This window comes from Carassius carassius, chromosome 43 (genome assembly GCF_963082965.1).
Source record: "Carassius carassius chromosome 43, fCarCar2.1, whole genome shotgun sequence".
Lineage (NCBI taxonomy): Eukaryota > Metazoa > Chordata > Actinopteri > Cypriniformes > Cyprinidae > Carassius > Carassius carassius.
This window is the reverse complement of record NC_081797.1, coordinates 7,923,750-7,940,786: the sequence shown is the minus strand read 5'-3', so window position 1 is coordinate 7,940,786 and position 17,037 is coordinate 7,923,750. Positions and strand designations below refer to the sequence as shown.

Sequence of the window (17,037 nt, the reverse complement as noted above, 5' to 3'; positions counted from 1 at the left end):
GCCTTGATGAGCATAAGAGACTTCTTCCATAACATCCATATAAAATATTCCAAACTTTTCTCCAGCGGTGAAAACAAAAATATATATATAAGTATATATAAGTAACCATTTTAAGTCTTACATATAATAAATGCGATATAATCTTCAGTTACAAATGACTTTTGTGTAGATCATGACCATTCTTTCCTTTACTTGTGGCGATCTGGCATAAATATTCACTGGCCCTTTAAGACTGAAATTTTGTCACTTTCCCTTTAAGAGCACCTGCCAATCAAACACTCAGTCACACAGTGTGGCCTACAAACAAAAATCTTTTCCAGGTGGATTTTATACAGTCCAAGAAACCCCCAAAGTATTGTACATGTGTTCAGGAATGGGTTTGACTGAATTTTATATGTCCACCTGGGTGCTTTTGGGATTTGGGGAAGGCCCTTACATGTATGTGCTGGATATATGATGAAGCCAAATCTCTCATGACTGCAACTGCATTGTGTGCATCTCTCCATATACAACACAGTATTAGGGATCTAATGCTGTGTTGTATTTGTTTGTAGGATTAATTGAGTTTTTACAAGGGTTGATTTGTTGATTGTTGTTGAAAGCTTTTTTGAATTGACTTTGACACGTGTGTTGATCCTGTGAAATTTTCTTTTGATCAACTGATTTTTAAGATTTTTTTATTTTTTTTTGCTCATTAAAATGAGAGTAGTTAGCCACTACAAATGTAAACATCACTACGCACATCTTGGGCATAAAGTAAACTAGAAGACATCATAAGGATGAATGACTGTACATCACACATGGATGTTTTTCTCTCTCAAGTTTCCTTACTGCGTCACCAGCAGAGAGGTCTTTAGTTTTCGCTCCTTGAGCCATCTGTTGCTCCAACTGCTGCTTTCCCTTCTTTAGCAAGAAAGACAAAGAGATGTGAAAAGACGTCAGTCTGAGAGTCTGTGTACATCTGTCTTGCGTAGTCTCATCACAGGTTCACAACTCTACATATAGGAGTAAATGGGCTCAAAACATTTTAATATCTGATTATTCAAACTATATTTGTAGGTCATCTATGCTGCATTGGATAAATTGATTCCCATGGTATTTTTATGCTGAAATATGCTGCTAATTTGGCTTTAAATGTCACTTAGGACCTGTAGGACATGTAAAGCTTGAATGACCCAATGATCTCTTACATTTAGCTTCTCTTTCTGTCTGTGCTTCTTTCTGCTGAGGTGGCATAATATAGAAATCTGCATACTGTGCCATTAAACCTTATTATCTGAAAGCACACCCCTATTCAAATCTTAGTTTAAGGTTTTGTTTGATTAAAAGTGCTTTGAAATCCTATTATAAGTTTAACCATCGATCCTTTATTTTCATCCCTATGGATGAAACTTGGCTAAGATTAGTAGGAAATATAGGGTGTTGTGTGTTTGCGTGTATGTATAGAGATAGATTAAATACAAGTTATGTCATGAACCTTACTCAGTCTGAAATAATCACATCATTATTCACATGGCTCAGGTTGGTTTCTTTTCACATCAGTAGCCAATGACGTTTCTGCTCAGCATTCAAATACACGGCTAGTGCTTGCTGTAGCAGTTGCAGTGAGCTTCAGAACCCTCCACCTCCCCCAGCTCCACCTGTATAGATCTGCTACAAGGTAATTTCATGTATGTTGTATATGGGGATAGTTTCATACATGATTCAGTATATAATATTTCCCACATGCTCACAGCAGCATGTCTGTGGATATTTAGCAGTAACAAGTCTATATACCAAGAACAAACACATTAACATGGTCATGTACATTATGTTAAACTCTCTGAGAGTTGTCATGAGAGAAATATATGTATGTATATATATATATACTGTATATTGGGACTTATTTTTTTATTATTATTATTTTTTAAATGACAGTTTCTTTCTGATCTTATGCCCTGTTTAAATTGGCCTAGATTTCCCTGAGGAGGCCACATAATTTTATTTATTTATTCATTTATTTTCTAACAGAAGTAAGTAACTAGCTAACTAGCTTGCTCTATTCTTTTTTTATTCTATCTGTTTTCTTTCTTTTATTTATTATATTATTTAAAATCCCATGCTAGGTGTACTGTGTTAACCTAACTGACACTTGTTATATATATCATTTATATATCATTGCTCTTTTTGTTGTTTTTGATTGCTTCCACTGTCCTCATCTGTAAGTCACTTTGGATAAAAGCGTCTGCTAAATGAATAAATGTAAATGTAAATGTAAGTACATTGTGATTTTTATTTCCATTTGATTTAAACAAATGTTTCTGGTTAACTTGAGGGTCCTCAGTAAAATATAATTCTATTCAAAGAGGAATGTCAGTGATTGGTGTATATTGTTTATTCCTAATGTATTTGAACCTTGTTTGAGCAACTGGGGCGTTTTTTTATTAAGGTTTTAGACCTTTAAGCCTTGTTTATTTCAATGGGTTTCTTCTTATACTGCCTAAGAGATCCCAATCCTCTCAGAATCATTATGAATTCTTCATATGAAACCAGTCATGTTAATAACTCAACAGTCAAACAAAACAAATCCTTTCCTAATATTGCATTATTCTTACATTTAACAATTGTTGTCATTAAACAAATGCTATAATATCCTAGTCCTAGTAGCTTTTCTAGAGATTTAGTTTAACAATTAGGTAAATCAATACAGCATGGTACTGCAATGCTATTTTTTTTATTATTTCTTTTATTTTTATTTTTTTATTATTATTTTTTAATGGACAACAAGGCAAGGACGCCAAGTATCAATCTTCTATCAGGGTTTAAATTTTGGCACAGACTGTGGGTTTTGTGCATACATTTACTAATTCCTGAGGGCTCCACACAAACAACTAATGCAGGAAAACAGATTAAATCATTAATTTGAAAAGTTTGTAATTTCACAAACACAATATTGCACGTTGTTGCAAAATGTTACAAATTTATATCATATTTAATTGTGTTGTCATGAGGCTTCTGGTGATTCTCACCCAACAATGTGACACAAAATAACACAGTGTGTATTACTTGGGGATCTAATGCGGAGCTTAACATGGGCTGTGGAAGTCATTTGAAATGTCAGATAAGAATGACAACAAGTTTAAGCAAATGGATCATAAGCCACCACAATTTCTAATCTTTGAAAATGAAAGAGGTCTTGACTAGTAAACAACAGCTGAAGAGTTTCAGTATGTGACATCATGTGGTGATGAAAACATGAGTAAATAGGATAAAGTGAATGTCACAAAATCTTCATTGGAATACAGCAGAGCACTACACTCTTGATTTCAAGTAGTCTTATTATTTCACCTGTAATGAATTCTCAGAGAAAAGTTATTACCGCTGTAGATTTACATGTTTGTGTATGCTTAAATGTTATACTTTGGATTGTAGCATCTAAATGATGGCACCATAGTGAAAATTGTTTTATTTATTTATTTATTTTTTTAATCAATTTTAAAAAAGCTAACATATGGAATTCATAACTAAAGATTGCAAAGAGAAACTTTAGCTCCTTTGAGAGTTAAATTGAATAATAGGTGTATTGTTAGGCACATTTTCCCACTCACGTTAAGATTTGTGAAGTATATATTTAATTACAGTCCTCTGAATTCACCATGCTCTGTTGCACAGAGTTAACCAACCAACAACAGACCCAAATTTTGCCTGTTTGGAAATGCCTTACAGAGACCATTTTTTTCTTACTTTGGAGCTGTCAACAAAAACTTGCTTAATCATTCATCAGGATGTTCATTAATAGCATAAACAGAATAAAAAAAGCAAGATTAAAGTGGCATGTTGTGTTTGTGACAGAACTCTTACATCTCTATAGTGCTGGGTTTATTCCAGTGTCAGCTCCAGGCCAAGATGTCTTAGCGTCTTTATATCTGTTCTTAATGGAACAGGGCCATCACTTTTATGGCATTGCCCTCTGGAGATTCCCAAATGGCGTGGATATCTCTCTCCAAATTTTGACTCATTTGTGTAGTACTGGATGAGATTAACCAGCCAATTCCTCTTTAATTCTCTGGATGAGGCCATCGTGGTATGGCTGTAAACCATAAGATAAATATGCAGCCAGTATGCATTCTTGAATAATGTTGTTAATATGATGCAATATTCAGATTACAACACAAATGTAAAGTGTCACACTTATCAAGGCTTTTCCAAAGCTTTCAACTTTTGGACTGTGAAGTTTTTCACTGTCAATCTGAATCAAGTTTATGCTTTTTTTTCTTCTGCCTGTCCACTCCCAATAATGCTGAGCAAAGCACAGCTCCAGGAAGAATACTGCAGCGATTCGGAAGCAAATAAACATCAACCTCTTTCTACTCACAGACGTTTAAATTGCATCTTCCTAAAGCAACTGCTTATCTTTTTAGAGATTTCCGGCTGGGTGTAGGCAAGACTGAATAAGAAACTTCAATATATTATATATACAATGTACACTACCATTCAAAAGTTTTATTTTTTAAAAAGAAATTACGCTTATTTTTTTCAGCAAGGATAGATTAAATAGATCAAAAGTGACAGTTAAGACATTTACATTGTTTCAAAAGATTTCCGTTTCAAAATAAAGGCTGTTCTTTTGAACATTCTATTCATCAAAGATTCCCGAATAAAATTTAGTTTCCAAAAAATATTATATAGCACAAATGTTTTCTATATTGATAATCAGAAATGTTTCTTGAGGACCAAATCAGCATATTAACAGGATCATGTGACATTAAAGACTGGAATAATGGCTGTTGATAATTCAACTTTGCCATCAAACAAATAAATTGAGACATATTTGTGAATACAAATGTTAGATTTTGTATTAAAGTATCATGATTTGTCCATGTTTGCATTTCTAATATGTGATGTGGTGTACAAAAGCACATCTTCCTTGTTGCAAATTCTGACTATACTACACTACTACAAAAGAAAACATCTGTATTGACAAACATGTTTCTAATTGTACAAACCACTGCATGTTCATGTAATTCTGAATTTCACAGACACAAGTTGATATGCATTTGGTTCTGGATAGTAAGATACCTTTGCAACATTTATGAAGTTCATGGATAATTGTGCATGCATTTGTTTGTAAATTTGAGACTAATTTAATCTCATATTTCTACTATACTTCAGACATAATTTATACAATATTTTGTTTTCTTTTCTTGTGTGTGTGTGTGTGTGTGTGTGTCACCTTTATTTACAGAAAGGAGACTGCTGAGGAGAATATATGTGATTATTACATTGAATATTATTGACACAAACTTGCCACATCTAGAGCATGTGTGCTGTCTTGCAACAAACTTTACTTATTATAAATTAACCTTGGTTTGGTGAATTTGGTCTGTTTAAAATTGATAACTTATTAATGTTCTCAGGGAATTGATAGATTTATGTTTTATTCACCTAAATATGTCTTGTGTAAACTGTTATCTTAAGTACATTACAGTATTAAGAACAGAACACATTCTTGGCTTAGGTTTGTTTCTTCACTTTTTTTATTAGCAGCTTTGCAAATAGTGCTTGACAGAAAAGCCACAAGCCACACAAAGAATAATGATATTTACACCTCGTGAGTCCACGCTCACTTTAAGATGGAATTAATCACAGATGTCTTAGGTGCAGTACAGTACACCCCCCCCCCCCGTTTTATTCTTTCTTCCTTTTTATACCCTCCACCAGCTCCCTCGCCGTTTCTTCAAAACACTGACATGCATGTCAACTTGAGAAATGCCACCCTATTCCCTTTCTGGCAGGGCCCATGGCTGAGCAGATGGCATGTGGATGTCAAGCACTTCCACTCCAATGTATTTATTGCCATGCGCCCCCATGATGGCAAAAAAAGCAATTTCTGAACCCATCCATTCTACCGGTCGAGGACTGGAAATGCGTCTAGAGTTTGTGTGTTTGTGTATGAAAAGATCACCAAGTTGTCAGATTTGAGGGACGACAGTCAGCACCTCGAGCGACAGTCTTCATCTACTGCTCATCATCGGTGACATCACCTTCTTGCGTGGCTTATGCTAAACAGCACAGCTGAGGCTCATTGAAGATGAGGCACTGTATATTGCACAGCCCCCCTGTTGGCTGTTGATCTGAGTGGGGCAATTATCTTGATAGAGTCCGAGGCACCAGTAATGAATAACTGATGGCAGAAGCAACTGATGAATACAGCCAGTGAATTAGGGATCAAGAAAAAGTAAAGAAATGGAGTGTCAATAATTGCTACGGCCTCCTTCTTTGTCTCTCGAGGCATTAGAACAGAACAAATCTGAACAGGTGTTTGATTTGGAGACCCGTAGACCAGAGGGGGACAGTGATTCTCTAGAGATCTGAGGGCTGTAACAAGTCTATTTCTGGTGTGGCCAGAGATGGAACAAAGAATTCAGATGGGAGATGACTTAACTGGAAAGAGCACACACACCGAAAGTGTACTTCAAGCAACAGGTCACCCCAAAATAAAAAAATCATTAGTTTTAGCTTGGAATCATCATGTCATTCCAAGTGATACAAGTTTGGAATGACATAAAAGGATTTAAATGGTGATGGATTTGGCATTTTAGGGTGAACTATTTCTTGCAATGTGCACGCCAAATCAAAAATGCATGCTCATCCACTTTCCACTTCCTTTTAAATTCCTATCTGATTCTCTGTGAGAAAAGAAAATAGATTTGCGACAGTCTGGTCTCTGTTCACATGTCAAACTCTAGGGTTAATACAAGTCTAACCAAAGTCAACTCCGTTCAGTATCCAAGACAGCAAGGCTTTCATACCAAACTATTGCTGTCTTGAACTCTCGGGCTCAGATGACCAGAGTCCATTTGCAGCACCCAACCTTCTGAACAAGTGCAAAGAGAGGGAAGCACAACCTTTGTACCAGCAAATCATCAATGTTCCTTTGATATTGAAGTCCACTTTACAGCTAATGATGGACCTTACAATCCAGTAACCAGCTCTTAAGAATGAAGGGCAATGCTTCTCTTGACCTTTAAGACTTTTAAAGGTCTTGGAAAAACCCCACCCTTATTTCTGCCTTTCTTCATTCCGGCTACACTGACACTTCTGATCACTTGTCCGACTACTCTACACCACTCCTACAAAAGCAAGGAACAGCAAAAACTACATATTATCCCTCGGCAGCTCCCTAAAGGTAGTTACTTTCTCTATCTGCTTTGGAGAACCAAAAGGGACAGAGGAGGAGAAGGAAAACTCAAAGCCATGGAAGGGGAGGAAAAAAAAGGTCACTTGAATCCAACTCAATCAATATGTCCCGAGAGACCATTGTGGGATCGTTCTTTGTCAGTCCTGTGAAGGCCAGAGAGTCAGTCACAAACCAAGTCAGAGTTTTTCCCAGAATTCTCTTCAGCTGTGTGTCTGTGTGTGTGTGTGTGTGTTTATAAAGAACTAGTCTTTCACTGAGAGTGTTGACCCTTTGGTGTGTATGCGAGTGCCTTTGACTGTCTCATCTTTCTGTTTCCCACTGGATCCAAACCTTTGCTCTATTGATCTGTTCTTCAGACATTCATTTATTCCTCTGAAAGTTCTTGTGGTGCTCCTGATGTAGTACGCATTTGTGTGAGTTGGGGGGATGAGTTGGCGTTAGTGATAGTGGGAATTCAAGAATGGTGACTGAGGCCACCTGAACATTTTTTTTTTCACCTCATGAACAAAGCCAGTGAAGCAAGCCACTGAGTCCAATTAAACTGCTATTAAATCGATCCTCCTGGATGTGTTGCATGTTCAATTTGTCTGTGAAGGACTTTTTTTGCGCTCTCACTTTAACTCGCCAACTGAAGTGACTGTCTCCTCTTTTGCTCCACAAAGAAAATGACTGACAGCTCTCGGCTTGGCAGAGGTAGTGGGGTTAAATTGTTTTTATTTCTTTGCTAAACAAATAGATCAATTACATCAGCAGCTACCCAGGTTGCCGGATCTGGGAGGGTTCGGTTGGTTGAACAGATTCGGAGTTGAGCTCACAATGCCCTGGGAAATTAGTATTTGGAGCACCAATCGGGGTATTCTTGAATTGGCAGGCTCATTCTGGAACACTGGCAGAAGCGTTAGGACAAGAACATAATGCTCCATCATTGCTTGCGTCGTGGCACAGGAAGATCATAATATAAGCTGGCAACTGAACTGCAGCTGGGGAATGTGTCTAGGCTGCTTATTTGATGAAATTAAATGAGATGAGCTACACGGATAAGATGAGCTGAGTCATTTGATTGATTGCATTTCACTTTTTTGACTCCAGTCTTTATTACTAGTACGAGTTTTTGAGTCTAAGAGGACTCCTTGTGCATGCATTGCATCTACTACATACATTTGAGGTACTATGATTATGTGGCTTAACCCGAATCTCCTTGTTTTGTCTTTATAGAAACTCAAACTTATATGGTGGGTACAGGTGATAAATCTGCTTTGAATTTTATCCCAATACATTCTCAACTTTGCATATTATTATTATTATCATTATTATTATTAATCATTAGGTGCAGCTTGTTCTATTGCTTGAAACCAGATTGTGTGACTTTTTCATGTTTAAAGGCACTGCAATAACAAAGGTGAACTGCTGAGCAACTTCAGTTAGCGCAGGGATGTTAAAATGAATTGCTCAGTATTGAAAATACTCAACGCATATTTCTTGATACCATTGGTTGATTTTAGTGGTGAATATTTGTCAGCCTTTTAAACACTTAACTGTTTTGTACTCCACAGAACACTTCAGGTCTTTCTTATTGCATCACTTGAACATCAGCCATAATTTCATATCCACTGCTAAATGCACAAGGTACATATATCATTAAAAATTGACTTTTTGTCCATGATCTAACCATTAATATTGTTAATTTTATATGAACAAAATATTTTGAAATTCAGCAAGGTCATTTATCTTTAGATCACGCTAATTGGAACTATACTTCTTTTCCTTGTGTGTGATTTTAAAGTTCTAAATCCAATGCTACTTAATTTCTAGCAGGCTAGGATGCTGAATCGAATGAACTCCCTTCTTCTGCCTCTAATCAACTCTTGATTAATCCATTTCTAATCAATGCTGACAGATGAACTGTTTTGATGTATCATTTAGCAGGCGGAGGGGGCTCCCCCATCAGTCTGGTGGATGATGCTTTAGAATGACAAGCAAGAGATTTCAGACAGAGGTCATTAATGTGTATTTCACTTCAAAAGTAGAGACGTGCCAACAAGATGGAGCTCTTTGGGTTGCATGTAAGTTCAGATCAGAGTGTGGTTTGATCCAGGCTTTAGGAGATGGGCCAGTGTGTGTTAGTGGAGTTGTTTGAGCTTTTCTGGAGAGATTTACTCTGTATAATGTAACATCTCTGTACTGTGGTGTTCAGAATAGACTGAATGCTTTATTAGAAAGACATGTTACAGTTAAGTTCAACCAAAAATTAAAATGGTTCTTTACTCACCTATGTGTTGGTCCAAACCTGTTATACTTTTCTTCTGTCAAGTTTGATTAATTAATTTATTTATGTATTTACAATACAGTGTAAGTCATTGAAAGTGTTTTGGACCCCATTGTCTTTTATTTCACAAAAATGGTTGAAAATTCTATAAAATATCTTTTGAGGTCCACACAATGAAAAAAAACGACATAAATGAAGACTGAATTTGAATTTTGGGGTGAACTCTCCTTTTAAGATATTAAAGTGTGATTTCATTTTGAATCCTAATTCTACTAATTTAACTTTTTTTTAATTTAACTTGACTAACTTATGTTTTGTCACTATGGATTTGAGTGACATGTCTATTCTGTTGCATCCCATGAATCTCAAAAGTTTATTACAGGACATCAAGAACATCATTCTTCTTAGTTTTTTTTTTTAAATTCAGCCACCAGTCACTGTGATGGTATTCTTCCATATAAAAACTTTGGAACTTCTTATACAAGTTAACTGCGTAGACCAAGTAAGCACTTGATGAGCACCTTTAAAACAAGACTGTTGACATGTAGTGTTTTCAGAAGGTGCAGGACAGCCATATAGCATAAGAATGAGATTGAAAGAGGCCCTCTGTTGTTTGCAAACTCTCCTGGAATACTTAATCAGCTAACACGCTTCAGCTTCAATGTGGAGAGTTATGAAATAACGAGCTAACCTTCACACATCTGACCTCTCACCGGAACAGATGTGAGACTTTTTTTCTCTCTCTCTCTTTCCTGTGGCCAAAATTCCAGCATCATTTGGAGTTTTGGTCATTTTCTTGTAGCATTTGAGGTGTAATGTCAGGACAAAAGTCTGGAACAGACAGAGAACATGAAAAACATTTTTTTTTTTTGTGTCTTAAAGGACACCTAATGGATTTTTCTTGCTCCCTTGAAATAGGACTCAATATACCATGTAGAAATAGTCTTGTTCACAGCACAATGCTTCCCTTTACTGTTCGACTAGACAATTTATTAAAACTTGGCTGCAATGCATCATTTAGAATTTTGCAAGTTATGACAAAACTACCATATGCATATTAACATATGACCGCCCTCCATTCAAGTATTACCATCTATTTGGTTTTCAGCTCAACCCAATGAAGGGCATTGCAAGTTATGCTATAAGTTATAACATGCTAAGATGTTAGTCAATCAAAGCCAGTGTCATTTACGTATGTCTTAAAGTTACAGTAGCCATATAAAATAAAATAAAATAAAATAAAATAAAATAAAGAAAAATAAAGAAAGAAAATAATTCTTAGGTTTGAAAAGCGGTTCTGACTCTTTTTGGCGAGGAGCAATAGAAATACTATAAAAACACTAATTATGGTAAATTTAAGTGTAAGAACAATAAATCTTCAATTTAGTAGTCTCGGAGACAATGCAAAGGGTTAAAAGTCATTCCAACAGTGTCGACAGTTTCCAATCCATCATTTTTCTTTCAACAGAAGAGAACAGGATGGTTCGATTAAATCCACAAGCAAATACATTTAAAGGGACAGATCACCCAAAATGTTATTTGAGTGAACTATCCATTGAGGCTTTAAATCAAGTCAAGACTGCACACTCTCAGGACAAAAATCGCATCATTAGTCTTTGGCCTCATATTCTATAGCCACGAAGCTAGACTGGGTTTGAACATGCAGTTAATTCTTTTTTTCCCCTTCTGCCTCCTCTTCTAATTCTGATACCGAGGTTTCATGAGTCTTAAGGTGGTTGGTGAGTGGCAGATATTGATTGTTTCCAGTCAGGACATATTTAGGGCTGGTTAGCCCTAAATGGTTCATTGCTGCTTCACACAAAGGATTTAAAAGAAACAGTTCAAGCTAAAACATTCTTACCCTCATGTCATTATAAACTTGTATTACTATAATTCTTTTTTCCTTTCCGGACCGAAAAAGTACCATGAAAGTTGTTACATGCTATCTTCTGAAGCCGATAGTAATGAAGCCGCAGTCTGAGGAGCAGACTGCCATTTAAATCATTTGTCATTTATTTTGGTTTTAAATCACAGAGCTTTATGTGAATGGCATTGGTTCTTCCTATATGAATGCACTGTGATGATCCAGACGCTATGTTATAAATAAAAGAAGAACCATTCAAGACAGAAGATCATTAATGATATAAAACCTCAGAACTAAGAGCTTGTCTCATCAATCAGGCATGAAAGCAATTAAGTACACTAAGATACCGCTAGTATCAAGGCCTCTTCTAAGTGAAATGACATGACTGTATACAATGTGCATTACAGTCAAGAGTCGGATGTTATTTACATATCCGTTTAAGAGATATAAATCTATTAAATATTGCTACAAGTGCACATTTACAGAATCACAGTGTGTAATTACTATGCTAATGAAAAACAAAATCATGTATGCTGGAGCAGCACATTTTTCTGTAATAATGTAAGCCTTTACTGTCACTGTTGATACATTTTAAACTATTACAAATATTTTAAAACATAAAATATATCCTTACTTTTAATTAAATTAAATTATTTTTTTCCCCAGTTAATTATTATTGACTTTCAAACCTTGATCCTACCTTCAAAAAAGTTTATGAAAGAAAAGAATGATTGGTTAGTAATGATAGGTTAGAGTCAAATCTAGCCTATTTAAAAAATGGTTTGATTCAGTTCACACAATCCATCTGAATCATTTATTCACAAATCAGAATGATGTTCCATACAAGTAGTTGTCATATATATGGCTAAATCACTATTTTTTTCTTTTGACTGATAGCAAGTTAAACACTCATCAGTGTAAATAAGATGAAATGTAATTTTTTCCCAATTCGGAGGGAAACAAAGACATTGAATGCAATTCATACTTAAGAGAGACGTTAACTACAGCAGAAAGGAGACAAAAGTTATCTTGAAAGCTTCAAACAGACATGAGTGATGAGAGGGAGGAACGACGTTCCTGACAAGCAGAATGAGAAGGCGATGTGAATAGGCAATTAATGAAGGAAACGAATCGACAAATACAAGTCTAGCCATTATTTCGCCCTCCCTGAAGAGGCAAAAAAACTGATGTGCAGGTGACTGAGTGGGTTTCTGAAAACCTCGACATCCGACTGACAGCTAGACTAGCGTTTATGCTTTTGCCATCAGTGGCTGTGACAAGTTAAAAAGGCCCTTGAAGGGCTTGTTTTTTCTTTCCCGCCATAAGCTCGTTTATTTAAATTGGCGTGCAGAGTTCAAATGAAGCTGACAGTTAAGAAGATCAAATCCACTGCGAATAATTGACTGTTCTAATGCTGTTTTTATTTTCATTTTTGAGAAGAAAAGTGGGAAGTTAAAAAGTCTTTTTCAGATTTAATGGGCTTGCTTAGAAGAAACACGTTCATTTTTATACTTAAATGTGAAATGTTTAGTCAAAGAACTGATATTCCTGATGTTTTAACTTAAAATCTATGGTAACAATTGACTTTAAGCTTATAGAAAGAGTTCACCCAAAACTGTCATCATTTACTCATCACAAAAGGAGATATAGAATATATATCTGCTTTTCATACAGTGAAAAGTGAATGGTGACCACAGCTGTAGAGCAAGATTATTTGTGAATAATAACTTAATTTCTGTTCCTTCCTCACAAAAGGCCATCATATGTCTTCAGAAGGTTTAGAAAAATGTGCACAAGTTGTTTGGATGACTTCTATGATGCTTTGATTTTGTTTATTTTTTTTATTTTTTTTATTTTTTGGCATTTTCAAATATCCACTTCTTATTTTAAGCCTACAAAATGAAAGTATCGCCTTCCTCCATGCAGTCTTACTTAGGATTTTTTTATTTATTCTTTCTATTGTCATAAAGTCCATTTCTGTAATATATATATATATATATATATATATATATATATATATATATATATATATATATATATATATAGTAAATGTAATTTATTTTTATTAATTTCTAATTAACAGTTATTACCGAATAAATGATAAACAGTGATTAATTGCATTTAAAATAAAAGTTTGTTCATTTATTATTTATATATATACATATTTATTATTACGTATATATAAATACACACACGTATGTATATATTTAAAATACAAATATTTGTTTGTATGTAGTATATACAGTATATAGATATATACTTGTATATAATTTATATTATTTGTAAATATAAATATGTTATATATAAATCTAACATATTTTTCCTAATATATACATGTATGTGTGTGTGTGTGTGTATTTATATATACATAATAAATATACACAGTACATACATATAGTATGTAAACATAAACCTTTTTTTTAATGCGATTTATCGCGATTAATCATTTATGATGAGGTCAAGTGGTTTATTTATGCTTAAAATGTAGACAGTTGAGACTGTCTGGCAAAATATATTGTCAAGGTTTTTATCACAATCTTGTCAGACTTGAGCTTGTAAGTAAATGACTTTTCCTGTCAATATGAAGCACTGTGGGGCAAAAAACTGATGTTGGGCCTTTGACAAAAGGAAGCAATTTATTGAATGCCACTTAAACTGACTTGAGAGAAGTAGTGTATTTATTTCAGAAAGGGTAAGTAATATTTCACACCTGTGTGTGTACCTATCGCATTATCCCCATAAAACACAATTAACACCATCTTGGGAAAATGATTTAAAATAACATCAAAGGACACATTTATGCTGCAACCCCATTGTTGTTGTGTTTCGCAGTGTTAAATGTTGTATGTGCACACATGGTTCATGTACGGGGTCCTGCATTGGAAACACGTAGGAAGTGAGAATGACAGATGGTTTTGTTCCTCCGCTCTGTCAAGCAGGCTTCAACCCCACGGCTCTGTGGCTCCGTTCCTCTGTATCTCTCATGATGAGGAAAGATGGGGCAGGTCAGTGCTTTGACAGAGGGGAGCAATGTGAAACAGACACCTGCCTGTGTCATATGTATAAGTTACTGACTTAGTAGATGGAAATGGTGAGGCTCTTATAAATGATGGAGAGGAAAATTAGGAAGGGAGTTGTTGTTGGATTGTACAGTAAGAGAAAGAATGCATATGCATAAAGTAAATCAATTTTGATTCATTAAGTTCACTTTGGATTGCATCTTTGTACTGATGCTTTAAGGAATAAAATAACCGCTTTTCCTCTGCTAATGAATGATATTTGAACCAATCTGCTGATCTGAAGATTCTATAATGTAACATCAAGAAGCTTTTTAATTGCCAAAGAACCATTAAGCCAACTGAAGAAGCCTATACAGCATAAAAGTGAGTACATAAATAAAGTTTAGATCTGCACAAACTGCTTTGGTAACATCATTTCTCTTTGAATACTTTTCACTAAGCTTATGTTTAGAAATAACCAGATGAAATTGGTTCTGCTGGTTCCAATCTCTATAGAGGGATTTTCTTCATGCTGCTCTGTAGATTAGATAAGGTTGATTTCCGCAGGAAGGGGTTGTGCTTCTGTATTAAATGATAACTTGCTTCCAGTATTTGTGCAATTGCTTGCTGTTTTAACCAGAGCTTTTAACATGTTTGCTCATTTACCAGAATGCGGCCAAATTGGGGTAAGCTAGTGTAGGATGAAGCTTAAGTGATTCGGCATCAAATATTTATCGTGTGACCACATTGGCGATTGTGGGGAAAACAAAATGAGGCTTGATGTGCCTGCATTTAGCTGTGGTTTCATAGTACTATTCCTCTATTTGTCTCAGTGGCCTTCTACATTAAAATGGGTCATATTGCATCATTTCCATTTTTAATAGCATTATGTTTCTGTATTAAACTATATTTGTGTAATACTTACACACTGAAACAATTCAGGCAATTCCGGCTCCTTTGGTGCATAGAGAACCTCTGTTAAATATTGTATCAAACAGTGTTGCTTAAAATCCTGGCCTATAATAACATGCATATTGTGTTATATTAACATTATGGTAAATGCATATCCGTAATGGTATTTAAATTGCTTTGCTTTTTTATTTTACTGTGGGAGAGACAACAAAAGATAACATTTATTTTCAACTTTTTGCATGTCAGCTTTTTAAAATAATAATAATAATGAAAATGGCTTGCCAATTTACTCCTCCTTAGGGAATCCAACATCTAGAGGAGTTTGGTTTTTCATCAGAACAGATTTGGAGAAATTTTGTATCACTTGCTCACCAATGGGTCTTCTGCAGTAAATGGGTGCCGTCAAAATGTGAGTTGATGAATAATCCACACTACTCAAGTCAATCAATTAATGTAAAGCTGCTTTTTACAAACACATAATTAAGGTGTTTTAATATTAAACTGGCCAAAATATCCATTGGTGCATCCGAAAATTGTGTACACCGTTTGGGAAGGTACCACAACTTACTTCAGGACTACTAAAAAAAAAATGTTCTTGAATGTAAAATGAACGAAAGCTCAATGTTTTACATGTCAAAACCCACTGACATACTTGTTTAGAAATTTTTCGACTGTTTCACTTATAAAAGCTGCTGAATTTCAAAGTGCATATTTCTCTCCTGATTCAGATACAGACAGCTTTTCCACTGAAGAGAGCAATATTATGGATGGAGGACTCAAATCTGTTCAGATGAAGAAACAATCTCATCTCCATCTTGAATGGCTTTGAAGATGAGTAAACTTTCTGCAAAATGTTATTTTTTGGGAGAACTGTTCCTTTAATTTTGGATATGGAATATTGTATAAAAAAAAAAAAAAACTCAGTCAGTTTCCGATAACTGTAAATAGCAGGCCTTGCTGAAGACCCTTGCGCAAAAATGTTATTGTTATTGAATCACTTTAAAAAATTTAAATATGTAATTGAAATGTAATCTTTGTCTTCATGCCAGTTCAGTACTTCTATATTAAGTCCTGTCAATACTAATGCTAATGGCATATTCAACATTTTAATTAGGCGATTAACAATGCTTTAAAATAAAACCAATACAATTTGTTGAAAAATAAAATCCTGTTCGCTGTTACACATTCCCTCCTCTGTTCTCTGCAGTGTGAACATTTCCAGTCTAGTAAAAGTTTTTGTTTTTGTTTTTTGGGGGATGACGGCACTCTCAAAAACAATAGATACTGGTGCCAGTCATCATTACTCATTATATGATAATTTTTAATGAGAAATTTGTTCCATTGTAATGTTAATGGAGACCCAGAAATGTCTAATATGTCACAGAAAAAAAAGGAAGAGAGAGCTGTAGAAATGAGATTGTGGAGGGATGGATGGGGTTCTTTTCTTTCTGGAGTTACAGACCACGGTGCTCTCAACAGATAAAACACATTCCACACTAAAACTGAAACAGGATGTCTGTTTATTCTACTAATATCATAAATAAAATAATGCACCAGGATTTTAAATAATATTTTAACTGAAAGGATTATAAAAATTCTATATTAATTTAAAGCCCCCCCCCCCCCAAAAAAAAAATTGTAATGAGAACTTACTTTCTTCATCGGAACAGTTTTGAGGAAATTTAGCATTACATCTCTTGCTCACTAATGGATTCACTGCAGTGAATGGGTGCCGTCAAAAACAAATGCATCAAGACATTTAATCCGTTGCTTCTTGACAAAAAACTGGGGGGCTGACGTCTTAGATTACATGTGG

The 17,037-nt window shown here is 35.0% G+C and overlaps 1 long non-coding RNA gene across 1 annotated transcript; it reads left to right on the top strand.

Annotated features, from left to right (window-relative positions):
• The first annotated feature begins 297 nt into the window (after positions 1–297).
• LOC132125158 (uncharacterized) lies at positions 298–16,132 on the top strand. The gene is made up of 3 exons (XR_009426858.1): positions 298–377; positions 1,543–1,660; positions 15,950–16,132. It is a non-coding gene; the product is annotated as an uncharacterized LOC132125158 (long non-coding RNA).
• Positions 16,133–17,037: the final 905 nt, after the last annotated feature.